We start from the raw sequence: 27,741 nt of genomic DNA on the forward strand, positions 1-27,741 counted from the left end.
TTTCCTGCTTCCCAAAACCAAAATTTGAAACGAATAGCTATTTAAAGGATTTTTAAAAATATAGTGCAAGTATATGAACAGATATTTGTATAGAATAGCATACCAATGATTAATAAATATGTTGCATAACCCCAGTGTTATATATACATCAATGTGCCCTAATTTCTTCTAATAAGATACAGTCTGCCACTCATATGGATTCAAAGACTTATTCAGACTCATTCAAGCAGACCTTAGAAATAAGGTTGGAGATTTCTATTTCTCATCCAAACAACCCTATCTCAACCTTTTATTCAACCAGGAAACTGCATGGAAACAAAATAGCTGGAATGTATAAAGTCTTTAAAAGCAAGGCCTGATTAAAAGGAGATCAATTCAACATCATTAATTCAGTCCACCAAAAAGACAATTGTTTCATAGATTAACACTGAGAAATTACTACAAAACCGTAGCACAAATTATTTTTTGTACCACAATATTACGATGGTGTATATGTAAAAATACACGTAGGATAGCAAGATTTGCTACTGTCAGTGATCAGACATAGTATTTGTTAACTGTACCCATCCAAAGAAAAGACTCAGAGTTAGTTAGTTACTTCATGTAGTGAGATTCCAGGAGCTTAGTCATTGCCATTTACCAGCTAATTGTTCTTGAACCACATGGGAAATTACATTTTTTAAAAAGGTTAATATGAAGGTTAATTATATACAAATCAATATGATGAATTGGAAATCCTTATTTTATAACAGACTTTACTGATCATGACCTATGCCAATAAATTGACAGTCTCTAGATAGACATAGATATAGATATAGATATAGATATAGATATAGATATAGACATAGACAGATATATTATTCAGAAATGGGCAGTTAGGCCTTTATGAAGGATTAACTCTGTTTTTTTTTTTTTTTTTTTTTTTTAAATTTTTTTTCAACGTTTTTTATTTATTTTTGGGACAGAGAGAGACAGAGCATGAACGGGGGAGGGGCAGAGAGAGAGGGAGACACAGAATCAGAAACAGGCTCCAGGCTCCGAGCCATCAGCCCAGAGCCTGACGCGGGGCTCGAACTCACGGACCGCGAGATCGTGACCTGGCTGAAGTCGGACGCTTAACCGACTGCGCCACCCAGGCGCCCCTGAAGGATTAACTCTGAATTAAGGCTGATGCTTTCCCTGTACAATTCTCTCCATCAGATCTTATTCTGTGTCAGAAGCACAGCAAACCACAAACAACATTCATTCTTTTTCTGATAATGTACAATGAATTCTATTAAAGAGCAACAAAGATTTTAGGCATTTATCTTTAAAATAATGGTACTTAGAGATCTAAAAAAATACTTCATGTCTATATTAAACTATGTGTTGTAGCTATATAATATCAGAAGAAACATAACAGGTTTTGTACAACAAAGTGCAAGCTATCGGAAAGACACAGTCCATCAAAGCTGCGTTTGGGACAAGTTCCTAGCCCTAATCATTTAATATCAATCACTATAACAGAGAAAAAGAGACACTCTGTTCTCTCCTCCAGTTACTATGCTATTTAAACAAATACTAACTCCATTTTAAACTCTCTTTTACAATGTTAATTGATATGAACTATCCAGTCAAATCACCTATGTTTTACATGCTTTTCACAGTATTTACTGGAATGTTAAATCCACTCTCGGTTCATTTTACTGTGGCCAGGCATAGAATATATTTCAAATTATTAAGGCTCCTGTTACACTGTCTGACCTCTGCTGTCTGGTTCTAAATGTGAACCATTATTTCATAATTTATAAGCCAACCCAATTTACTACTAACCTGCTTCATATCTAGGGCAAACACCTATGTCTATTTATCAATCAAAAATGAAGGTATAATAAAGATGTGGGGTAAGGAGAAGGAAGATAGGAGAATTCCCAAGTCTGGATTCTTGCCTGTCTTCTAAGGGCCTGCCTCCATTTACCACGTTCTATTTTGTATTTTTGTGTACACGGGTTTTCTGCTGTACAAGAGTTGAAGTTCTTCAAGGGCAAAGACCTTAGCCATCCTTTTGTGCTTTATATATTCTAACCGAATGAATAAATTCTGTCAGATCCTATCTCTAGCTGCTGCATTTGTGTTCATCCGTGATCTCATGTCAGAGCCTTGAGCTCTTTGAGGGAGGGGAAGGTAGATTAACTTTTTATCCCTACTGCCTAATAAACTCTACATGGCCTATCAATGTTATTTAAGCGAATGAATCAATGAACAAATGAATGGATAAAACATGTGTGGTCAAGTGCACCCCAGTGGTGGCTGGATGCTAAGCCATGTCTCTTGTTTCTGAAATCCTTGTCTCCAGGGACTCTGCCACACAAAAGGCAAGAAGCTCAGCCTGTCACATTGACATGGATGGTCTCCAAAAGGCTGTGTGAACCAACTGGCTTGGAATATACATCTGTGAAATCACTTGAATAGCTGTAACATTTTTAAATGTTCAAACTTGGTACCACTTCACACGGATGTTAATAAGAAGCTACTTCGAGTCATGGTTCCTGTTGACTGAACACTGCTTTAAAATTCCACTTGATGTGTCCATTCGCACTTCCTTTCCAGAATTCAGGATTTGGGGGGTACAAGGAACCAAAATAGTCATGCTTGATTTTGGCTGTCATTGTATATTCTGTGACCAATCATTTGATTATTTTTGGCTCAATCAGATGTTAGGAGTTTTGGTGAAAAAAAAGAACACACAGGAATACCTAAATTACATAGCAGGCAAGGTGACACCTATTATTTTCATAATAGCTACTTGATCTAAGTTGGGAAATTCATTCACTCACTCACTCACTCACTCACTCACTCATTCATTCATTCAGCTGCTGGCTAAGTATATACTATGTTTCAGGCATTGTGCTAGATCCTGGGGATACAATGAGGAACAGACACCTACCTGTTCAGGATAAGGTGCCTTGTCTCTCATCACATGAGAGTTCTGGTTACAGAATTTCTAACACCTGCAAGAGGCTTTATGCTCATTTGTATCCCCAGAATACATCCTAAACTCAGGATGCATTTAAAGACCTATTAAGACCCCAGAGTTACTTTTGGGCTTGGACAGTTACTAGAAGTAAAATGAATGGGATAGACAATTTCAGATTCTTCTCACGACTCCACCGGTGTTTTGCCTACAACTGATAAGCCATTCTGACTCTGACCTAATTCCACAGGGAAGTACCTAGTTATGCCAGCACAATCTGACTTCTCCCACATCCACTCAGTTCTGATCCAAACTCCAGCACTGATGTGAAGAAAAATTCAGAGACTGTATTTGTATTTATTGAGCATGTGCTACACGGTAACACCATGATGATACAATTGAGAGACTGGATAACTGGGCAATGGCTAGAGCATGTATAAAAACAGAACGTTGACCTACCCCCTGAAGCAGCCTGCCCGGGAACCCAAACCCTTATCTGCAATAAACCAACCAGAAAGCCAACCTGCTATAAATCAGATTTGCAGGAACTCAAGTTGGTATCTCTAGTAACAATCCAGGAAGCTGAACTATAATTTTTTTCTGTAACAGCTGGTCCAGAGTAACAACTGGCAGCTTCTCTAATTTCTGTCCCTGTTTCCAACTTAGAGGAAGCCAAGTATGTGCTGCTCACCAACCACATACGATACCCCACTTCTAATGAGCCCACCTACAACTTCTCCAAGCCAACAGCCCCCAGTCAGGACACACATAAAGCCTTCTTCCCCTTTTCCCCTCTAAGGCTTTCCAGCTCCTCTGCCTGTTTCTGCAAGTGACCGGGGCTGACTCCCTTGCTACAACAAGCTCTCAGAATAAATTGCCTTTGCTTGTTCTCATTTGGTTAGTTTTCTTTTATTTCCACATGACCGTTATACTCATTTTATAGATAAGGGAATTTATAGAGATTAACTTTTTTTAAATGGAGCCATCCAAGAGGCAGAGCAGGGTTTTGAACCTGATCTCACTAATTCCAAATTGATTCTGTTAACCATTACCCAAACGTAGAAAAGATAAAAGTAGCTTTTTCTCCACTGTCCTCTGCTAAGCTTAATTTGCACTTTTGGAATACTTTTATCTTTTCTTAAAAGAAAGTGATCCGAGTATAATGACATCAGTCTACTGGCCTGGTGGTTAAACAGGAAAGTTCAATTCAGTGCACTATTAAGAGTTTAAGGAGATCTCTAGGGTTGTAATGGTGACTCTAATTCCATATTTCTTTACCATGATTTGAATATATGAACAGGACTAGAGCCCAGTAGGTGGAGAGACATGGGTTGCTCATGGGGAAATAGTTCTGTGTTGTCACTGACCCATGGGACCACAGAGATGCCCATTTCTGTTGCATCGACTAAATTAGGTCAATTATTGAATGTAAACTCCTATGGAACTTTAAAAGCATTTAAAAATAACATGCTAGCTCCAGAATGCATAATTTTAGCATGTGTAGAGTACCGGGTAAATTTATTAGCATAATGATGTTCAGAAGTCAAGAAGGACAGTTGATTATTTTAGTTAGTACATGTTACCTGTTATTTTAAGTTACCTAGTTCTAATGGCATAAAGGTGCCAAGGGTAAGGCCTCAAACTTACACAGACTTTCCTCTCCAGTGCACAGAAATCCTGAAAATCTGTGTGAATCCTTTTGTGTAACATGAAAAGTTGTGCACTGAAAGGAAGGCACAAAGATATCCAGAGTCATGTCCATGCTGAACCGTCTGACTCAACACTCCAAGAACAGATGTTGCTCTCCCCACCCCCACCCCCACCTCCATTTGCCCTTTTTCTCTGGCACTGAGTGTATTGATTTCTCTGTAGACTCTGGGAAGGAAGAGGAGTTTCCACGCCACTCTGATGCACGCCCCAGGGGGTTCCGCTAACACCCAGCAGCCATTCTCTCAAGAACAAGCCATTCCCTGGGGCAGCTGAGGTACCTTCTCAGGAATGAAAAGCAGAAAGGACAGACCCCCCCCAAGCTACACATGTCCCGCTGCTGGGACACACAACAAGAAAAAGGAGACTGTTTGCTTTTCACTTCAAATGCTGGCACAGGAAGGAAAGAAAGGATTTTACATTATATATATATATATTTTTTTTTTTTTTGAAAAGTAACTCAGAATACAAACATCAAAGGAAACGTTGGGAATATTATCAGGTTGCAGTGAAGTCTGCAAAAACACCTCAGTATGTGAGACTAAAAAAATAAAGGGATTCAGCTGGAGAGACAAGAGGAGGGAGGAGAGCAATCTTAGTTTCCCCCCGCCCCCCCCCTCCAAGAGAAGGACAGGAAATACAGTAGTGTATACACACAAACAAAAGCCACAAATCTGCAGATTATCTAGGTGAAATAAATCTACAATTTTAAGAATTTTCTCCTTCATGTTCTTGAGAAAGTATTTTTAGATTTCTGTCAAATATAAAGTAAAAAGTCACAGTAATATTAGAGGAAGAAAAAACAAGACGTGGAGAGATTTGGAGAGATGCATTTTAGCGTATGTTTACATACATACTTGAATGTCACCCATTATCTCTGTGCACACACATACACTTATAGATGTAATACATACATAACTTGATCTTTCTTTAATACAAATTCAAAATGGCATTTGCAAAACTGGCCTGTAAATATTCAATGAAATTCGTAGCACTTTAGAGAAAGTACACCTTTTGTCTGTGAGTAATGACACAGTTCAGTTATCCTTTCCAACTATATAGGCTCTTCCTTCCTCTTCTCATCAAAAAAACAAAAACAAAAACAAAAACACCATACTGTACAAATACAGTCTCTGCAGATGTTTGAAACCACTGCTCTCTGGTGCATTTTTCTTCACGTCAGTGTTGGAATTGGTGTTGGCCTAGATGTTTTTAGAAGTATTTTTAACACGTATAAGCTCTTCTCAATAAAAGCTTACACAGAGAAAAAAAATAATGCTAATAAAATGTAAAGTGATAATATTGCATGTAGAGAATTGTAATTCAGAGGAAAAAGAATGGCAGGAACCTTCCCAGGGAGATCTTTTTTTTTTTGTTTTGTCTTCAGGAAAGGGAAGTATGGGCATGTTTAATCATGAGAACCATCACCTCTCACCCACTCTACCAGAGAGAGAAAGAGAGAGATAGGTAAGAGAAAGAAAGGAGGAGGAGGAAAGAAGGGAACCGGAGGAAGAGGAATTCCAGAGGGGAGAGAAAGGGCATGAATACATTGGTGGGAGAAGGAATGGGAACCAAAAAAATCTGTGCTGTGGATGATGAGGCAAGAACAGTTAAGTGAAATTAAAAACAAAAAACTTCCCATTTTGTGCTATAATCTCTGTTTCCCTATAACTTTAGGAAGGGTCTGCTATATATTTATGTTAGTGGTACTCTTCGTAAAGGGAGCAGTGTCTGGGAAGTGTCTGGAAAGAGCAGCCAGCACAGGTGGTGAGGAATTAGCAGGCAGGTGAAGGATCCCATGGGAGCAGGAATTCAGAATGAGAAATAAGCAGGAGAATGGAAGCCTGCCAGGAATCCTTGGAAACTTGGGTGCAAATTCTGACTTCACAGAATCTGGAAAGGGGGGCTAACCTATGCTCTTTGCATGCTAAAGGAAAGGTTGACTCCAGCCAAACACTTGGGGGGGGGAGGGGGATACTTGAAACTGTACTTTGTATAAGCAGTGGTGAAAGTCAATCTTGTGATTCCTTCTTAGAAGCTGGTCTCAGAAGAATATGAACATCTGTCTCCTTGATAATGGAAGAATGATTTTGGAAGCTCTTGGAATGATGGAAGAGTTAAGGCTAGAAAACCTGAGTGGGAGATACAATCTCAAATATAGGATAAAAGTAACATTGGAATTAAGACCAAGATGAACTAATATAGTGAACAAATAATCCCTAAAGTACCTTTTTGTTTAAAAACACAAATAGCTAACTGCCCCCTCTTCCATATAAATAATAAATGAAATATTCAAAATACCACAGCAAAACTACTTTGTGTCGTCAAAAAGCATGTCAATGGAGATATATAATAATTACCTATTTGAAAGAATTTTCAAAACCTGAGCTTATAAGTATAAAAGATTTTGCCACATTTTACATTATAAATATATATTGTTGAAGGATAATATTTTTCTACCTTTGCTTTTTGAAAAGTTATGATATCTTTGGTTATGATGACTAGTAGATATTTGCATGTTGGCCTTCCAGCATCTCTTCTACTGATCAAAACCTCCTTTTGAGGTAGCATCTCTCCCCCCACTTTGGGTAGTCTCTATAAGGCTATCACTCAAGACATTCTGTCCCACTTAGCCAAGGGGTAGAACTTTAACTATGCATGAAGGCACACATAATTAAAAAATACATGCATATTGATACATAAAAGTTGATATATAAATAGGTATATATAAAATATATAACAAATATATATATATATATATATATATATATATATATATATATGGAGTTGATTCATTTAGCGGTGGCATGTTGACTAGATAATCTAGTCAATTAATACCTGTCTTCTTGATACCAAAGTCTCTGATAGCTCTTAGGAAATGGAAAAAGGGCTTTTTGCCCTTTCTAAGGCTGTTTTTTTGTTTGTTTTTAGCCATTCCTTTGACTGTGTGGCTACTTCATTTCCTTCCAATAAATTTCTTGTTTGTTTCTATTGTTATGGTAGGCAGAATTCTAAGATGATACCCCCTCCCCCATGATACCCCATGATATGCCACTGTATAACTCCCTCCTCTTGAGAATGGACAGGACTTGTAATTTGCTTCTAACCAATAGAATACAGCAGAGGTGATAGGTTTTCACTGTCATGATTATGTCACCTCAAAAGGTAGAGGTGAAGGCATTTTACAGATGTAATTAAAGTCCCTAGGGGTGCCTGGGTGGCTCAGTCGGTTAAGTGTCCGACTTCGGCTCAGGTCATGATCTCGCACTCCGTGAGTTTGAGCCCCGTGTCGGGCTCTGTGCTGACAGCTCAGAGCCCGGAGCCTGCTTTGGATTCTGTGTCTCCCTCTCTCTCTGGCCCTCCCCCCGTTCATGCTCTGTCTCTCTCTGTCTCAAAAATAAATAAACGTTAAAAAAAAATTAAAAAAAAAAATCCCTAATCAACTGAACAGGGAGATTATCCTTGGTGGACCTGATCCCTTTACATGAATGACTATCTTCATAAGAAAGAGATCCTTCTCCTGGCTTAGAAGAAACAACCTTCCCTGAATTCTAAAACTGCATGGAAACTGTGAGATAATAATTACATGTTGCTTTAAGCGGGTAAATTGTGGGTAACTCATTACACAATGGATCCAGCTGCCCTTGCTGGTTTCTGTTGCTTTCAGCCAAAGAACTCTGACTGATAAAATGCTGGATCTCTTTGAAAATTCCTTGGCTGAAATCTGTAAAGCATATTTTAATCAATAAGTAACAAAACTGCTTATATTTCTTGGGATTAAAGGTCACAAAACATGTTGTCTTCTGTGTACCTGCAGTTCAGCATGAGTAAAACTGTCCCTCTCTCACTATGATCAGCTAACCTAGCTTTATCAAACTTTTTTGTCTCAGGATCTCTTTATACTCTTAAACATTACTGAGTACCCAAAGAGCTTGCATGTGGTTATATCCACCGATATTTAGTGTATTTGAAAATAAAACTGAGACATTTAAAAAATATATATTTACTTATCATTTAAAATGGTAAACCTATTAAATGTTAACAGAAATAACAGATTTTTTTTTGAAAAGTGAATATATTTTCTATAATGAAAAAAAATCTACATTGAGAGAATTGGCACTGTTTTACATTTTTGCAAACCCTCTTTAATATATGCCCTAGCAACGAGATTTTCATATCTGTTTCTGTATCCAATCTGTTGCATTGTTTTGGTTGAATATATGAAGAAAATCTGGCCTCACACGATATATAGTTGGAAGAGGGAGGAGAACTTTAAAATCCTTTCCAAATAATTGTGGATTTTTTTTATATCATCCCCAAAACTTAGCACATTGTAGTTTCTCAAAGTTTAGTACAATGTGGAATCTACAACCATATAAAATTTTCATATTCTGTTACTTTAAGATCCATTGGTCTTTCTCACTATTTAGATGGATCTTTTAGTTATATGCATAATTTTATAACACCATGCATTGGTCATTTGGAAAAGAATGATTTACTGAGTTATGCAGATCTTCCAAATGTTGACAAATTTCATTATATAATATCGAAAAATCATAGTTGTTAATGTCACCAATCTCATCAGAAAAGTCTTCAACTATTGGGAAGCTGTCAAGCTCTTAGTCATTGGCACAAGTCTTCCAAGACTCTAATCTTTATTTGAAAACTCAAAGTCTGTCATTGGCAAACATACTGCCAGTTGTTTACCTAAGTGACAGGTTCGCTTAGCTTATTTTGAGGAAATGTCTGCCAAATACCCAGATCTGAATAACCAGAGTTTGTCTAGAAGTCATTCTTGCAGATAAAATGGTATTTTGTGATGAAATCAACTAGTTCAGTTCACAACCCATCACACAGGCTCTTCTCTGAGATGCCCAGCCTTCTTTGGTATGCAGAAGTTCTTTAAATATACTTTTTATTTCATCATACAAAATATTAAAGACATGTAAGCAAGGGTTGAAATACAATTATTTTAAGTGTTTCTTCAAAGGTATTCTTAAATGAAACTGGTCATTTTATTTAAGCTCTGAGGGCCTGATGACCAAGAACACAATGACTAGGAGGACAGGTTGGGGGCACTGCCTTATTGTGCTGTTTTAACCCACATCACTTTTGCACCATTGGTGCAAATGTCAACATAGTAAAAAGGGCAGCTAACATCTTAATATTTTTATAAAACTAGCTTTGAAAGTGTGGATTCCTAAAAGTATCTTGGTGACCACAGGGATCCGCAGACCACACTTTGAGCACCAATTATCTATACTATTATTGAGGCCATATTCCAACCATTTTTGCACTTAGCTCAAGGTGGATTTAATAATACTTTTCAGTTTGACTTTAGAATTCTTTAGGTATTTTCAAATGGAAAGGAAATGCTGGTGCTGTTCATGAGCACAGAAGTCCTTATCTTTAACTTATCACACAAATGTATTAAGACCAGGCAGAAAGGGGCCCCTGGGTGGCTCAGTCAGTTAAGCGTCTGACTCTTGATTTCAGCTCAGGTCATGATCTTGTGGTTTGTGGCTTCCAGCATTGCGTTGGGCTCTGCACGGACAGTGAGAGGCCTGCTTGGGACTCACTCTCTCTCCCTCTCTCTCTGCCCCTCCTCTGCTCATGCTCTCTCTCCCTCTCAAAAATAAAAAAAAAAAAGCATTAAAAAAATTAAAACAAGGTAGGAAAAAGAGTTTCTTTATATTTTACATTGGGCTAGTAACTAGCAAGGGTTAGAAATACAGCTTTATCAGGACCAATCTAACTAGCTTTAACTTAGCTAAAGCTAAGCTCATTGAGGTCAAAGAATAGGTGTAGTGATGATAACACTAAAGGCTTTGGCTTTTCAATGACAGGTTGTTTTCAGAGAGTGAGATGCTGGAATTCACGATTCTAGAACTGAAGCAGCTGTGAATGGCAGTGTCCATGATGTGGCCATGGGAATAGCTGTCAATGAGGAGTTAACCTAAAGAACACTGGAATTGAATAGGCCAAGGAACAATGGTGGGGATGGGCAGATTTGTTGGGTCATCTACACTGATGTAGCAGAATTTGGAGTGAAGATGTGAATGGTGACTCAGATGCCAAAGCTATGGAAGAGTATGGAGGAATAATCATGATGTGGATAGATGGCAGAGATCTTAGGTAGAACAATAATCAGATGCCATGGCCTACAGAAAAGATGTCTGAAGATATAATGCTTAGACCATAAGAGGATTCTGAACACTCTCAGGACCACAGGAAAGAGAATAAACTACTTGAGATCATTTCTAAAAGGATATTCAAATTTCCGTTAAAGCAAGGAGGTAAAAGATGTAGAGGGCTTCCACAAACATAATGGAAAATAGGTGTGAAGAATGCAGTAGGGAAGAAAAAGCCAGGAGAAGAGAAGAAAGCATGAAGGAGTGTGGATATGAGAATATGAGAGAGAACAGATGCCATGGGAAGTTTGCAATTTGGATATTAGCCAAGGGTGGAAAGGATGAGACCAGCTTGAAGCTAGCTCAGGGTCAGTGTATATCTCTGGAGTGCTAGAAGATTGAACGTGCATAGGCTGAGGTCTTTGCTCTAGTTTTCAAGGAGAAAGTTAGTGAGAGAATGTATTTAAAGAAATCTTAGCCTAGAACTGCAAACAGTTAGATCAATCCTGGGGCTCTTGCCTTGTATTGGAAATAGCATTTGTCTCTTCCCAGCGATAAATCGCAAAATCTGATTTCTTGGATTCAGATTCCCAACTCCCTTGAAATGTTCTCTTTTTCAGCAACATAGGCCACAATATCATACCCATCTCTTCTCTGAACTTTTGGAAACTGACATTCACAAAGTTTCAGGGTATTCCCATGGTTCTCATGAACGCTGTTCTGTTGCTACACTTGTACAATGTCTCCTATTGAACTGAGAGGTCCTTGATGGAGAGGGTTGTTTCTTTTAAATCTCTGTATCCCCAGCAGTTTGATCTGTGCCTGGCAGATAACAGGCACACAGTGTGTGTTTGTTGAACGAATGAAACCATACAAATAAATCTACTTAAATCTGCACCCATCCTTTCCAATAAGGAAAAAAGCTGCCTCTTTTCGTATCCAGGGCTCATTCCTCTACTTGGGTTTGGATTCTGTTTTCTTCTATATTCTTTGAGAGGTATATGATTAATGATCCCTTTCCTCTCCTGCATATCAATCAGCCTCATTCAAAACTCTCCTTCCTTTTAAGCTTTGGAATCATGTCTCTTTAAAAAAAATTCTTCTTTATTTTACATTTATTTATTTTTAAGAGACAGAGAGAGACAGAGCACAAGAAGGGGAGGGCCAGAGAGAAAATGAGACACAGAATCCGAAGCAGGCTCCAGGCTCTGAGCTGTCAGCACAATGCGGGGCCCAATGCGGGGCTCGAACCCATGAACCATGAGACCATGATCTGAGCCGAAGTTGGACACTTAACAGATTGAGTCACCAAGGCACCCCTGGAATCATCTCTCTTAAATTTACTCTCTTGTGCCTAGACCTTGCCCCTGAACTTCAGACTATGGCGCATGCTTACTTGACATGTCCACTTGTATATTATAGACACCTTAATCTTAAGATCTTTTCCCCAAAGAATAGTTCTCATTCCAGTTTTCCCTGTATTCTTGAATGAAATCACTGTCCACTCTATTGTTCAAGTCTGAAAGCCAAGAGTCACCTTTGGCACTTCCTTCTCTGTCACCTCCATATCTACCCACCACTTCCTAACAGTCACCTCCTGAATTCATCTAATTGCCTGCCTTTCCACACCTACCATTACCACATGACTTAAGCTACCACATCTTGTCTGGACTGTTGTGTTTATAATAAGTTTTCTGCATCCATTCTCATCCGCATCAATACCCAACTCCAATCTCTTTGCCACACTGCAGCCAGTTCCCATTTGGCAATGACAATCTGATAGCCTGAAATATCCCTTAAAACCTCATGTCTTCCCATTGTTTTGAGGATAATGGCTGAAATCTCCAAGGTCTGATGTGGTTTGGCACCAGCCTACTCTCTCTAGCACATTAGACAACATGTTCTCCTGTGCTTGCTTTGCTCAGACAAGGTGTTAATCAAACATGCAAGCCTCTCCTTAGGCTTGGCACATGTCTAAGAGGTAAGTTAACCTACCACAGAACAAGCTCCTAAACCACCTCCCCCAACTTGCTCCTTTTAAAACTTTCCCCATCTTAGCAAATAAAGCCTTGAGTTTTTGTGTTGCTCAGTGCAGAGATCCTGAGGCCATCCTTGACTCTTTTTCTCATGCTCTATCTCTACCTCTCAGCAAAGCCCATCAACTATTTGCAAAGTATATTCAGGATCTGGCCACTTCCCACTATCTTTGCTTGTACCAAATTGGCCCAAACCATTAAGGTAACAACCTCTAAATGGTTCTTGCTGCCCTCATCTTTGCTCCACTAATAGTCTATTCTCTATGTATTAGCTCAAGTGATCCTTCCCAAAGGCAAGTCAGGTCTATCAGTTCTGCGCTAAAATTTTCCAATGTAGTCCTCACATAAAAGGGACTGAATCACATGACTCTACCACCACTGCCTCCAGTCTCCCCCAGTACACACTCAGACATGGTCTCATGTGTTCCTAGAACATCCCAGGATGCTCTACTCCAGGCTTCAGCTCTCTTTTTGCTCAGATATGCCTCTGCCACTCATAGCTGCATGACCTGCTGCCTCCCTTTCATGTCTCAGCTGAAAGGTGACTTACTAGGGGGACCTTCCCCCAACTGCCCCCTGTAAAACACCCACCTCACCTCCACACCCTGTACGCCTTATTCAGCTTATTCTTTATTTTTCTTCACAGCACTTATAACCACTTGACAGCATTTATTTATTTGGTCATTTGTTCATAGTCTGTTTCCTTCCTCAACCAAAATGTAAGCCCCACAAGGGCAGGGAATTCATTTTGTTCACTGCTCTGTCCTCAGCAGCCAGAACAGTGCTGGACACATAGAATGACGGCGTGATGAATGTTGTCCTCTTTACTGGCATGCTCTCCAGCCCATCTTGGTCTTGCAACTCCTAGTCACCCTTCAGACAGCAGTTAAATCATCATTTCTACAGAGAAGCTTTAGCTGACCCTCCATATTTGGTTTGATCTGTATTTATGTTCTTTCCATGTACTTTTCTCTGTTGGCTCTTATCACAGTTGTAACTTTATGCTGCTGTTGATGATGTATTGAATAAAATTGCTCCCCCCACTAGACTCTAAACTCCACGAGGACAGGAACACTATCTGCCTTTGCTCAATACTCACTTTTGGATTTAGGGGAGAGCCCGGCACTTAGTAGGCACTCAACAGATTTCTTGACTGAATCAAAAAACAAAGGGAAATGGTCTTTAAAAAAAAAACTTTGACACTTTTACTTCACCAACCAACTTCCTTTTGCTGCTCAGAACTACTTTATTTTTCATTGTATTTTCTCTAAATTGAAAGATGAAACTGTCAGCAGGTACATCCTGAATGGAAAGTGGGATTGCCGGAATAGTGATGCCCATGTGGACTGCCCACAGAGCTCGTTTCCAAATCCAATTCCCAAGCCTCACACCTGAGTCTGTCAGGGGGATCTATTAAAAAAAATACCAGCTACCTTGCAGGAACCTCAGACTTTCTCTGATTTTGTTTCTCCATCATGAGAAGAATTAGAAATGGAGTACAAAATACATCAATTGCCAGACCACAGGTAAGTTGCGGATGGAAGGTCACCACACCACAGTTAGCGGGGAAGACCGGCTTTAGAAACACACCCACTCGTGGGTGGATGTGCTTTTAAAAACAACCACTGTTGACCTAACCGCAAAGAGTGTCAAAACGGAGCAACTACAGAAAGAACATTGCTGAGTTTCTGCAAATAAAGAAAAGAAAATCTTAATAGTCTCGGTTTTCCTCTGCCCCAAACAAAGACACCCTTTCATGAGTTTCACCCTAAGTTGCTGCAGATGCCAGTCAGGATAGGCACACTTTGGGGGAAGATCAAGATTTTCTGTGAGAATATGATGGAAACAAAATTGGAATGAATTACTCCAAAGACAATCAATGTTATAGCAAGTTTCTCAAATGAAGGTGCTTGGTAATGCAATACTTAAAAATAATAACTTGCTTAACATTTAAACCTTTAAAGTAGATGTAACCCTATGCGAGAAAGTGTCATTTTTCAGAAAAGAAAACAGAGACATCACTCTAATGTTTCACAATAAAAAAGCTGGCAATTTTTTTTTGTTGTTGAATTTGGAAATAAAACAACCTATATCAAAGGTAGGACTCTTAGAATATTTTGCTGAGGAAAAGGTAGATTCGGTTAGTAAAGGTAGTGAGGCTTAAAAAACTCACTGTTTAAAAGAAAACAAAATGGAAGCCAATTTTATAGACCTTAGCAAAGTGCCAATGCAATATACATAGTTTGTGGTTATTATTCTGTCCTGGTGTTAGGTCTAGAACAGGGCAGGTGTTAATTGTTCTGGAAAACAAAATGCAACATAAAAATTCTTAGGAAAAACATTTTTTTTCCTGCAGTCAAGATATGCTTTTTTTTGTTTTGTTTTGTTTTTTATGTTTCCTTCGCTGACGCTAAAATTTCCTATTTCATACTGTTCTTGAAAAATTGATTCCTTAATAATTTGCCCAGATAAAACTGCTTGGAGACAACCAGTTGTAATATGCCCATATAAAAGGCAAAATGGCAAAAAGGATGATGCAGATAGTCTTGAGGCAAACGCTATAAATACAGAGTATCTACTCAATAGAGAAACAAATGATAAAAGAAAAGGGACCTACTTTCTACACATATTTCCAAATTGCCCATTCATTGTTCATTAACCCTAAGATAGATGAAAGCGGGAAATTCATGTTAATTGTTCAGAGTTAAACAGATAATATGAAAGCACTCTATCTAGGATAATGGATAAGCCATAACTGATTGTATTGATTTTGTTTTATTTCAGAGATCTTCATTATAATGTTTCTATTTTCTTTAATTTAAATTCCCTTCTCAAAATTTTCCAATAAGTTATTTTAAATGTTGCCAATAAAAATGCCCTGAATAAAATGTTTACCTAGCTCTTAGCAACCAAGGAGCCAAATCTGTTGACCAGAAGTCAGAAGCACCAGAAGTCAGAAATATAACAATTATAGCACAGAGGGCAGAAATCAGGGCACCTCTAGACTGTAAGGGATCTCTCACTCTTCACCAAGGTAGAAAATATTACCTCCTTTTAAAGAAGGAAAGTGACATTTGCTTTGAGTTTTATTTTCTAATCATATTTTTAGGGGCACCTGGGTAGCACAGTCAGTTACACGTCCTACTTCAGCTTAGGTCACGATCTTGCCATCTGTTGAGTTTGAGCCCCACATCAGGCTCTGTGCTGACAGCTCAGAGCCTGGAGCCTGCTTCGGATTCTGTGTCTCCCTCTCTCTCTGCACCTCCCCTGCTCACATTCCGTCTCTCTCCCTCTTAAAAAATAAAATAAACACTAAAAAAAAAAATTAAAAAAAAATCTGTTGGAGGAATTCAGAGCCTCCACATACGGGCTCTAAACCAGGATGGGATTAGGATTAAAATGATTCCGAGGTGGGATGAAAAACCGTGTGAAAATTAGATATATATCCAAACTTTCTGATAAAATGGGCAGAAAATACGTTCCTACTCTACAGTACTACATCAAAAATGATTTGGGATGGTTTAGAATTTCATTTTAAAAGAAACTCACCATCATAAATAGGTTTGTGTTTCTAAAATAGCTTGAAAAGGGGACTTACAATTTAAGCCTTTTACTAGAACAAAATTTGTATGTGAACTTTTGCTAATTAACTCCTTATAGCTACTCTAGTGACAAAGACCTTGTCCCCATGTTTTGTGAACATTCACTATGAGAAGTGAAAAGAGCAATAGCTTAAATCTTAAGACGATCTGCAGATCCTATGTGATGAAATTAATAGCAGAAATTACAGCCAGTATAGAGGCTCGACTATGGGTTTGGGGAACAAGACTTCTAACTTTCCTTTCTCTCAATAACTTTACTCTGAGTCAAGTTAACTCATGGAGGAAACTACATAATCAAACCAGAATAATATCTAACATCTGTTAAAATAATTAAACAAGGAGGTCATTAGACTGAGGTGGCTTTAATGCCTCATTAGCCTATGTAAGAAAACCAAACCTAAGCCTGTAATGCCTCAACGTTAAGAAATTGAAACTTAAGGACAACCAATTACAAGTTGCCAGCTAGGCTTTCCCAATTAATGCAACTGCTTAAGCTATAGCCAATCAAATAATTTCCTTGCTTTGCTTCTGGCTTAGCACAGCCCAAATTGATTTTTGCCCAAATAAGCTCCTAAAATGTTTACTATGCCTCAGTTTATTGCTTAACACTTAGTGCAAATATCATCCAACAAAAGAAATAAAATGATCACTAACATTTATTCAGCACTATGTTGCAGACAAATATCCTGTGTGTTATATAATTATTTTCTCATCTAAACCTTACAATAACTCCATGAGGAAACAAATGACAACTTTCTGCCCAGGACCTTAAGTATTTTGTGTCTGACAAGCTGAGGGAGGAAGAGTGGGAATCTGTACCTGGGAACTCTGTGCCCAGAATCTGTTTCCTTCTACATGAAACCAGTAAGATAACTGTGGCTAAGTTTTTTCTAGGGTAGAGGGCACGCACCTTCACCTCCACATGTTATTTAGTTTAGAAATCAGGCAAGCTGTAATTATTTTTGGAGCTGAAACAAGGTGAGGCCCTGAGAGGCCCGAAGACATACTAGTTGACAACTGTTGAGCAAAGCTCTGGCAGCTCCCCTCCTGGGAGAACGTCATTGCCCTCGTTGGCCACCCATTTCCAAATTTCCACATCCGCAGTTGTCCTATGGGCTTATCAGGTAGCCAGAAAGGCCAGGAACCTAGATGAGTTCTGATCCTTCCTTGAGGTACCCCCCGCCCACTGAAATTATTATTATAGAGCATTCCAAGAGCCTCTTCATCCAGTTTTCCCACTGGGAAAAATATATGCTAATTGTTCCGAGCATAATGTATCTAGAGCTATCCTACGACCATAAACTTCGATCCATAGTAATAACAATAACAACATCAGTAGCTAAGTCTGTGGGTATCAAACCTTCTGCTAAGGGGTTCATATGTATGATCTCATTTAAGCCAGTAACTACACTACAAGGCAGGCATGATTATTACAGATGGGAGAACTGAGGCTCAAAGAAGGTAAATAACTTGCCCAAATGTTTTTAATATACAAAGTTAACTAGTTACTTGTTAATTTGCATTGTTTTTATGTACCTATGCTCAAAAAAGAACATGAGGCAATTAAGTACTCACTTGGTGACCCTTCTGTTGATGGAATCCTACATCTTTCGTAATGTGGCATTAATTCCACTTTGCAATTTCAATATACTATTAATAACTTGTAAAAACACTGCTTAAGTGTAACAAATCACTACTTCTGTATGTATATGGTTTGAACATGTTCCATGGAGAAGCCAGGTGAAGCAAAAAAGGGAGTGAAGTGTTTATGGAATGAAGGTTTCATTCCAATTCCCTCATACCCAACCAGAATAGAACAGTCAGCCTTCTGCACTTGGGCGTTGACTATTTAACAACACACACACACACACACACACACACACACACACACACACATCTATTGTTAGGCATGAGCTCTGAATGAATAACCTCTGAGTATGAAAATTAAATTCTGGTTTTTAATTGATTTTTCCAGGCAAATTTAATAAAATGATCAAATACAATAGAAGTCTCGTATTCTTCCCTGGAGCTCTCAAGTTCCTTTTCTACTATAATCTATGTTTGAATCTCATACAAAAATCCTTAGACTTTAAATCTGCACCAGATGTGCCAAAGTGACGCTTGGTAATGCACAGAGTCAGGGCAGAACGGAGTTTCAGACTGGCCACAGCCATTTCCAACCCACACAACCCCTTCCCTGTCTCCACAGAAAGTTCAGCGTTTCATGTCATGCAGTCATAGTGAAAACCATTTTTTCTTCATTCAAACATTTAAATAACTTGCAACAATCATTTGGCTTGTACTTCACAGCCCAAAGTAAACCAAGCATTCATTTTTAACTAATGGAGAACATTGCAGATTTATTGATTCTACTTCACAGGAAATAAGTCATTGATTTCTGAGGTTAGATGAGTTCTGCTAAGCTAAGGTGGAGACCAAGCAAAAGTGAAAATGAGGTAAAAAGACCAGGCTCTCACCTCAAGAATCATTTAGTTGTCACTGCTACTATTAGCTTTAGCAACATCTGGGACTTATCATTGATTGTTTTTCTCTTACCTTCTCGTCCTATTTCTCCCGCTTCAGGTTGGTTTCCTTAGGACCAGAAGAAGGTATGAGTAAGAGCTGAGCAGGAAAGATGGCAGAAAAATTTAAACCGGGTCTAAAGAGCAATGGAAGGGGCTCCCATAGCATCTCACGACCAGCAGCCTTAGATCAGGGGAGTGCTAGGACCTCAGGAAGAAAGGCTCACTGCACTATTATATCCAGGTACCTGAGGTCCAGCTCATCCCAAGCTGACAGTGGGAGATTCTGTGGGCTGGGCTTCCATGGATATCTGCAACCACCTGTGTGTTATGAAATGCAGACAATGCCTTCTGTCCTAAAATGTTGCCATTGCAACCCTTGTAAGCCAGAGTTTGAGAAACTTAACTTGGTTATCTCACTGATGATCAGAAACTGAACATGAGCTTGTAATTCATTCAATCATTTCTTTATCCAGCAATTAAAATTAGTGATGACTTGTTATGTTTTAAGCACTGTAAAGCGTTCTGAATGTGAACAGTGCACCAAAACCTCTGGACCCCCACAAATATATATCCATCAACTTCCCTTTTACCTGTGTCCCAGTTTTATGCACTTGCTTGGGGATATGGAGAGAGAGAGAGGTTTTATACAAGTTGGAATGCACAGCAGTTAAGAGAACCATCTCAAGGTCATGTTGTTTGGGTTCTAATCACAACCCTCACATATTTTAATTAAGTAACTTTGGGCCAGTTTTGTAACTGCTATGTGCTTCAGTTTCCCTGTCTCTCATCCTGGGATAATAATAGTACCTCCCTCAGAAGGTTGTAGTGAGGATTAAAAGCGTTAATTTATAAACATAACAAAACAAAACAAAAAAAAGCAGTGCCTGGGTGGCTCAGTCCATTGGGCCTCCGACTTTGGCTCGGGTCACGATCTCGTCGTTCACGGTTTGAGCCCCGTGTCAGGCTCTGTGCTGACAGCTCAGAGCCTGGAGCCTGCTTTGGATTTTGTGTCTCCCTCTCTCTCTCTGTCCCTCCCCCCTCACTCTCTGTCTCTCTCTCCCTCAAAAATAAATAAACATCAAAAAAAAATTTTTAAGTATTAATTTATATAAGTGATTTAGGGCAGAGCCTGGCAAAGAGTAAGCACAATGTAAATATTACAAATATTTTCATTATCCTCTGAGGCTGATCAGATTTCCTAGATTTCCTTTGGAACAAATTGTCAGTGTGTGTGCAGTTCTATTAAAAGATTTTGTTCTGAGGAGAATAGCTGGTGTCACTCATTTATACTAGCATTATGAATCATGGTGGAGAATATTTTCCAGAGCTACAGGAGAACTAGTACAGTACCTCTAGTATTCTAAATTCGGCCTTATTAGTGGGTAAATCTAAACTTAGAAACATTGTGGGGACAAAGAATCTCTACTTAACTGAACTTTAGGCTCCTCTGAGCCCCTTTCTTCATCCAGGTCTTGACCTCGACCTGTTGAAGCCAGTTTCAGAAAAAAACAAATCCTGCTAAATCAGGGAATCTTCCCCAGCTTGATCCAATCAAGCTCTTCTTCCACCTTCCATAGGGAACCAAGTTCTTCTCCCCTCCCCCACCTTTATATCCAAGCAAGTTTGGCATTAATTTGCCACCCTCTGCCTCATCCTCTCTGCCAGTTAGAAATCCCTACTTGCCCCTATTTGTATTCAGAGTTATGTTAAATCTCACTCCCAATTGCAATAGTCTTGGCTCCTATTGCCAATAGTCTTGAATAAAGTCTTCCTTGCAATTCTCAACAAGTGTCAGGATGATTTCTTTTAACAGTGCAAATAATCAAATAGCACTATCATTGAGATATGATTAAGTCTTTACATACGCCAGTGGGAAAAAGTTCAAATAGACTGTAAGAGTTTGTGAAGCTTGTAGACAGCCTTTCCTATGATAGTAGTGTGATAAAGGTGAAGAGGGTCAGATCATAAAAGCAAGTAGAGATAAGATAAATTACTTCCCAGACATCATCTGTAGTTGTTTTTTCCATTTAAAATAAGAGAATTACTTGTGTTAACCTCAAAACAAACTCACTTTCTAACACGGGTAGAATAAGGATATAACATTTTTAGGCATATAGCATCATGCCTGACTGCAGGATTAAACAGGGGAGAAAACTGGCTGCAGGGTAGACCATTTATCAGGAAATAAGGTGTCAAAAAATTGATAAGTTGGAAGGACAAAAAGTATATTGAATAGATGGGGTATTTTATTTTAGTTTTTAGTTTTTTGTTGTTAAGCATATTTTTAATTTTTATAACTTTAAAAATATTTATTTATTTTGAGAGAGAGGGAGAGGCAACAGGAGAGATGCAGAGAGAGAAAGAGGGAGAGAGAGAGAATCCCAAGCAGGCTCCATGTTATCAGCATAGAGCCCAATGTGGGGCTCAATCCCACAAACCATGATTTCATGACCTGGGCTGAAATCAGGAGTCGGACGCTCAACCAAATGAGCCACCCAGGTACTCTAAGCATCTTTTTTTAAAAAGTTTTCCTTAAGTAATCTCTACACCCCACATGGGGCTTGAACTCATGATCCCGAGATTGAGTCACACATTCTTCGAGTCGCCAGCCAGGCTTCCCTAGATGGGGTATTTAAAGTGATTAAATTTGAGCTCAAGTTGAATATATTTTGAAGAGAAGAAGGAGTTAATAAGTAGTTATGATATTTGTATTTTTCTAAGTGACAACAGTCACTTAGTTTTCAAAATATATTAGTCTCCTGAAATCTTAAATAGGAGATGGAAAAGCAGTAAGAGGAAATATTGATGAACAAAGAAAACATTGTATACTTACAGTAGTCATCGTAAATGATTTTTTACTTTTTTAGAAGGTAAATCACCATTTTCCTGAAGGAAGTATAGTAAAACCCTGGATTGCGAGTAACTTGTTCTGCAAGATGAGCAAACATTTCTAATAAATTTTAACTTGATAAACGAGTAGCACAATACAAGTAGTACGTGATGTCAAATGTCACAGGATAACAACTGAGCCAATTGTTCTTAAAATTCGCTTTGATATATGAGTGCTTTGGATTATAAGCATATTTCGAGAACGAATTATGCTCTCAAACCAAGGTTTCACTGTACTTGTAAATAGTAAAAAGTCTGATTTTAAGTTCAAACTGTAGATTTATCCATACTATTAAAGCTATCTATTAGGTGAATAAATACAGCAACTTACTTATGAGAATAAAGTGTACCTCCCTTTAGAATTACTGCAAATTAAAATTTTTCCATAATACTCAAGGAAATTTACTCATAGGATTTCTTTTGCTTTCAATTTATGGGAAGAAACCAGTTTAAACCTTCCACTGTATTCCCAGAAAAAGGTTTGATACTGCTCTTGATCTGACTCTGTATGTGACATCCATTAGCAAGAAAAAGTTAATAGAGAAAGGGTCTATGTGGAGAAGGCGAGGGAGGCCTTTAAGGAAAAACTGTCAAGGCCAGAGTCCATTAAAAATTCACCTTCAATGTCAAAGAAAAGCCCTGAGTTCTAGCCCAGCCCTGTTTCTAACTAGCCGTGTAAACTCAACTGAGCTCAGGTCCCTCAGGTCATGTACAGGGATGGTGATTTCTACATACTCCTCTAGCTCTAAAACTATTGATTTGTAATGCGTAAGCACCACAATAAAAGATTTGGTCCTAAACATTTCAGACCTCTGGGTTTCTAAATCTGGCTTGAATGCTTCTTTTTTTTTTTTTTTTTCTTTCAGTAAATTTTTCAATTCCCAATAAGAAAAAAAGTTTTCTGCCTCTGGATTTAAAAAAAAAAAAAAAATAAGGCTTTTAGAGAAAGGGATCCAAATGATGCTATTACATTCCTCCCTAAGGTCTTTTGAAAATGAGAGAGCTGATATATGCAATACAGATATAAGCATTTGCAGAATTACCTATATTCTGCAAATAGTTTTCAAGGATTGAAATTGGTCCAAACTTCAATTGTTCACCTTTTTTTCCTTTCTACTCACTTGCAACATAATAAGTTATTATCAAGAAAAGATTTTCTCATATCCATGATGTGAGCTAGTTTATTGATTATGTAGGTACTGTTTTAGGTGCTGAACTATGCAGCCAACTACACAAAGTCCCTGTTCTCAGGAAGCATACCTTCCACCAGAATTGTCCTGTTTAATAATATTAGTAGTTCATGATTGTAGAAAAGTATGAAGAAGAAAATAAATACTACTTATGTTAGAATGTTTGTCTATTGTTTTTCAAACATTTTTTTCCAAGAAAGATTGTAGCTATTTGCAATCCTAATTACCATATAGTTTTTATTTTTCATAACAAACTCTTTTTTTTAACAATTTCAGGAGAATTTAGTGATTCATCACTTACATATAACACCCAGTGCTCATCTCAACAAGTGCCCTCCTTAATGCCCATCACCTATTTAGCCCATCCTCCTACCCAACACCCCTCCAGCAACCCCCAGTTTGTTCTCTGTATTTAAGAGTCTCTTAGGGTTTGCCTCCCTCTCTGTTTTTATCCTATTTTTCCTTCCTTTCCCTATGTTCATCTGTTTTGACAATCACTTCTTTAGAGTGTATTATGGGCCAGATTCTGTTCTGTTTATAGTATTAACCCATTTAATTCTCAAACAAGTCCTATGAGGTAGGTGATAATAATGATTTAATAATATAACAATAATAGTAATAATAATTCTTGGGTACAGAATTTTAAGTTGTCAGGTTTTTATTTTCAACATTTTAATGCTATTATTCCATTATCTTCTGACTTCCATTGTTGCAACAAAGTTAGTCCTTACTTTTACTGTGGTTTTCCTGAATATAACTTTTTCCCCCTTCTACCTGCTTTTTTCTCTTTTTTCTCTTTATCTTTGTTTTACAGCGATTTTCTAGGTGTCTACTTTTTTGTAATTGAATTTATTCTTGGTGATCTGGAAACAGGTGAGGGCTGGACTCAAATCTGGGGGTTATCTGTATACAGAATAGAGTATAAACAGATAACTTTGCAAAGTGACAGGAAAAGAAGACACGAGAGAAGAGAGCGTCCTCAGTAACCCTAAGTACAAGGATGAAAAATGGGTCAGAAAAAGAGCAGCAAGAGAAGTAAAATAGAAACCAAGAGTAGAGGTCACAATCATGAAGAGGAACTACCAAGGATAGTAGTGAGCAGTGGTAAATGGAATAGGCAGGTCAGCAAGACTACAGACTGGAAATGGGTCACCAGATTTAGCAATTTTTTTTTTCTCAAGAGAACACCTTTGTTTTGTTTTTAGGGTAGAAGTAGAAGCCAAGTTTTTAAGCATTTGCCTTATATTGTTTCAGGTTCAGATTCGTATATTTTTATTGTACCTTGATGAGTATAAATTCTCAAGGAATAGAATAATATATTTCTAAACATACTTTGGGAATTTCTAGCTACTGTTTTTAAGAAGTGGTTAGCCAAATATCACTAATACAAACAGAGGACATGTCAATTGCAGACATGTAGTTAAAATATATTTTCTATTCAGGTCAAGTGAAGTCTTGTCGATAGGACCTCCAGGTTTCTGCTGTAGCCAGGGGCACCTTCTCAACAAACAGAAGGATGATTTAGGAAGGGTTGTATTGGCCAGTGAAGTATATCCTTGACATTTCCCCTCCCTTCCTGGTGCCCACTTTGTTTCCATTATCATCTCTCTAGAGCTTCCTTCAGTATCACTCAGGCTGTTTAAACTTTGTATTTTCTGAGACATGACAAGGCTGGCCCCATGCTCTATAATTTTCTATTTTTTCTAATAGCATTTTGTCCTTGTTCATCATTGTATTGCTTCTAATTGGGGAAAAAACTAAGAAAAAAAATCTGATAATAGGAAAATAGAGGCTTAGCCATGTAATTAAATACTATGGGATAATGAAAAAAAATTAACATTTCTTCATTTTTGAGAGACAAAGAGAGACAGAGTGTGACTGGCAGAAGGGCAGAGAGAAAGGGAGACACAGGCTCCAGGCTCTGAGCTGTCAGCACAGAGCCCAATGCAGGGCTTGAACTCAGGGACCACAAGATCATGACCTGAGCTGAAGTAGGATGCTTAATTGACTGAGCCACCCAGGTGCCCCTACTTTGGGATAATTTTTAAGCATAATTAATAATATGGAAAAATGTCAATATATATTAAGTGAAAAATATGTCAGATCTGCTTTCTGGTTCATAAAATAAGAATACACTTACAGAAATGATAGACTATTTGAAATTGGATTTACCTGAAAATAACATACGACCATGAGCACAATGTTAAATAGTTTGGGATAAGGAATCCCATGTTATTCCAAAATAGATAACCATTTAAGCAATATGCCATAGTAATGGGCTACCAAATAGCTATATATGAGTCACTTCTTCATTTCTACATCCTTTGAGTGATTTATAGAGAATGTCATATCCCAACACAAAGTTTGAATTTTCCCTTAGCTTTTTTCTTTTAAGTTTACCAGCTTTTCCAACAAAGACAAAATGGAAACCCCTTGAGTTAGTGTTCATTACCATTTATGGGGTATACTCATAGTTAACTAATGTGGTTTCATTTTATGCCACTGGTTTCATTTTATGCCAATAAAACCTCTGGAACATCTGTTTTTATGTTTTGTTTTAGGATTTCTGATTGACATTTAGATGGAAAGCTGAAGATTTATTCATGTTTCATCTAAAAAGAAAAAACTAACACAAAACATTTCTTCATTTAGATGACTATAATTAAATTAATTTGATAAAAAGGCAATTAAGACAGCCAAAGCATGTCAAATAAAGAATTCAAGCTATTACACAATACTTCTTGTGAAAAAATACTTAGAAAAGAATGTGAAATATTGATTTGTCCTGTATATAGAGGTATGGAGAGGATTCGTGTCTCTATTGAGATGCTGTCAAAATTAATTTTCCTCTAATTCATATAGTGCTTTATGAATAAATCCCATCAGCCCTTTAATATCCCTGGGGTCAAGGAGAATTTTCTTCATTTAATATATAGAAAATCTAGCACAAGAGACTGACTCAATTATTTTAGGAGACTGAATAATTCATTGGGAAAGTGAAAATAGAATGCAGCTCACACTATTTCCTCCTTTACATAAAGTTATAGTTTGGCTTGTTATATACAGATAGGCACAAAACTGATCTCATAAATCGCTACATTAAAATTATAACTACTAACAAAGGACTCAATACAGCCTTTTTTATTAGTGTCAAAATCCTGATATGTAGTCATCTATAAATATGCATACACATATGCATACATAATCTACTAAATTCACACACACACACACACACACACACACACACACACACTCCATATTATATTAGCACCATTTTATAGATGGAGAGAGCAGAGGGTTTAAATACTTGTCTGGAATATAAAGCAAGTCTTAGCTAAAGAACAGATATAAACCGTATTCAAATGGCTATTTTTCTCAATGCTATTGCAGTGTGCAGAAGAAGCAATCTGCAAACAGAAAGAAGATCTTTGCTGTCTGAATGATATGAGATGAATGGTAGGATTCTTGACTGACTAGAAGGTATTTATTCTCTGCCTGAATTGAACAAAACAGAATACAATAAGTTTCTCTCTTTGGAATTAAAAAAACAAAACTCAGAAAGTTCAGGGGGAATGTATGGTTTAGTACTGTATCTCTCTATGTATCTATCTCTATCTCTATATATCTAATATTCATTCATTCATTCATTCATTCACTTATGTGTCAGCTCCTATTTTCTGCCAGGCCACTTATGTACTTGATGATCAAGCCAGAGCTTCTCATCATGCAGCTTATCTAGAGGGAAAAGTGTTTAGGGAATTTTAGTTAATTTCAGTGCACTATTACTGAACAATGTGAGAGCCTACCCCAGTTAATGTAATCTTAGGTCGCATTTATTTAAGAACAACATCTAGAATAATAGCATATTGAATTCCAATCTGCACTATTTTGATTATAACCAAGGTCTGGATGTTCCACTCTAAAAGAGATAAACTGGAACACATTTCATGAAGCTGAACATAAAGGTTAAAACACTAAAAACTATGTCATATGTGCAATAGTTGAAAGAACTCAAGGGCTAGTCTGGGAAACAAATGACTTAGAAAGGACATGATGGCTGTCACACATTAAAAGGACTGACCTGAAAAAAGAATTAAATTTGTTCTTTCTTGTTTTTAGAAGCTAATGTACAATTGATGGGTGAACGTTGTAAATAGGTACAGTTCAGTTTAATACAAGAAATCATATTTTAATCATCAGAGCTGCTAAAGATACAGTGCTTTGCCTCAGGAGTTAGCAAATGTATCCAAGCAGAGGCTGAAAAACCACTTTGCTGGTACATTGCTGAAGATCCATAATTATCCAATGGATGGCTGAGCTATGTGACCTAATTATTCCTTCTAGACATGGAAGTCTACTAATCTATGATGCAAATTAGGATGTATCAGGACAACAATTTCTTTATTGTTTCAAAGTGTTTGATTCTATCAAAACTCTCAGAATGATCTTAATCAATGTTGATGTTCAGAGAAAGAGCTTACATTTACTTTATTCGTGCTATGGTTTATACTCTTTCGTTGCACTTTTTTCTCCATGACTCACTGTATTAGTTTTCTAGGGCTGCTATAACACAGTACTGAAAACTGGGTGGCTTAGCACAACAGATATTTACTGTCTCACAGTTTTAGAGGCCAGAAGTCCAAAATCAAGGTGTTGGCAAGGCCATACTCTTCCTCAAGATGCTGGGAGAGAGTGTGTTCCAGGTCTC

General features: G+C 37.8%; 1 protein-coding gene across 2 annotated transcripts in view; it reads right to left on the reverse strand.

Moving 5' to 3' along the window:
* Positions 1–27,741, reverse strand: part of FAR2 (fatty acyl-CoA reductase 2) — a 158,143-nt gene that overhangs the window by 67,323 nt on the left and 63,079 nt on the right. Inside the window, exon 1 of one of the 2 annotated variants that reach the window (XM_058743212.1) lies at positions 18,986–19,213. The exons of the other annotated variant lie outside the window; for it this stretch is intronic. The gene's annotated coding sequence lies outside the window, so the exon portion shown is untranslated. Of the gene's footprint in view, positions 1–18,985; positions 19,214–27,741 lie in introns of those variants that run through there. 2 annotated transcript variants of the gene reach the window in all.

This window comes from Neofelis nebulosa, chromosome 8 (genome assembly GCF_028018385.1).
Source record: "Neofelis nebulosa isolate mNeoNeb1 chromosome 8, mNeoNeb1.pri, whole genome shotgun sequence".
NCBI lineage: Eukaryota > Metazoa > Chordata > Mammalia > Carnivora > Felidae > Neofelis > Neofelis nebulosa.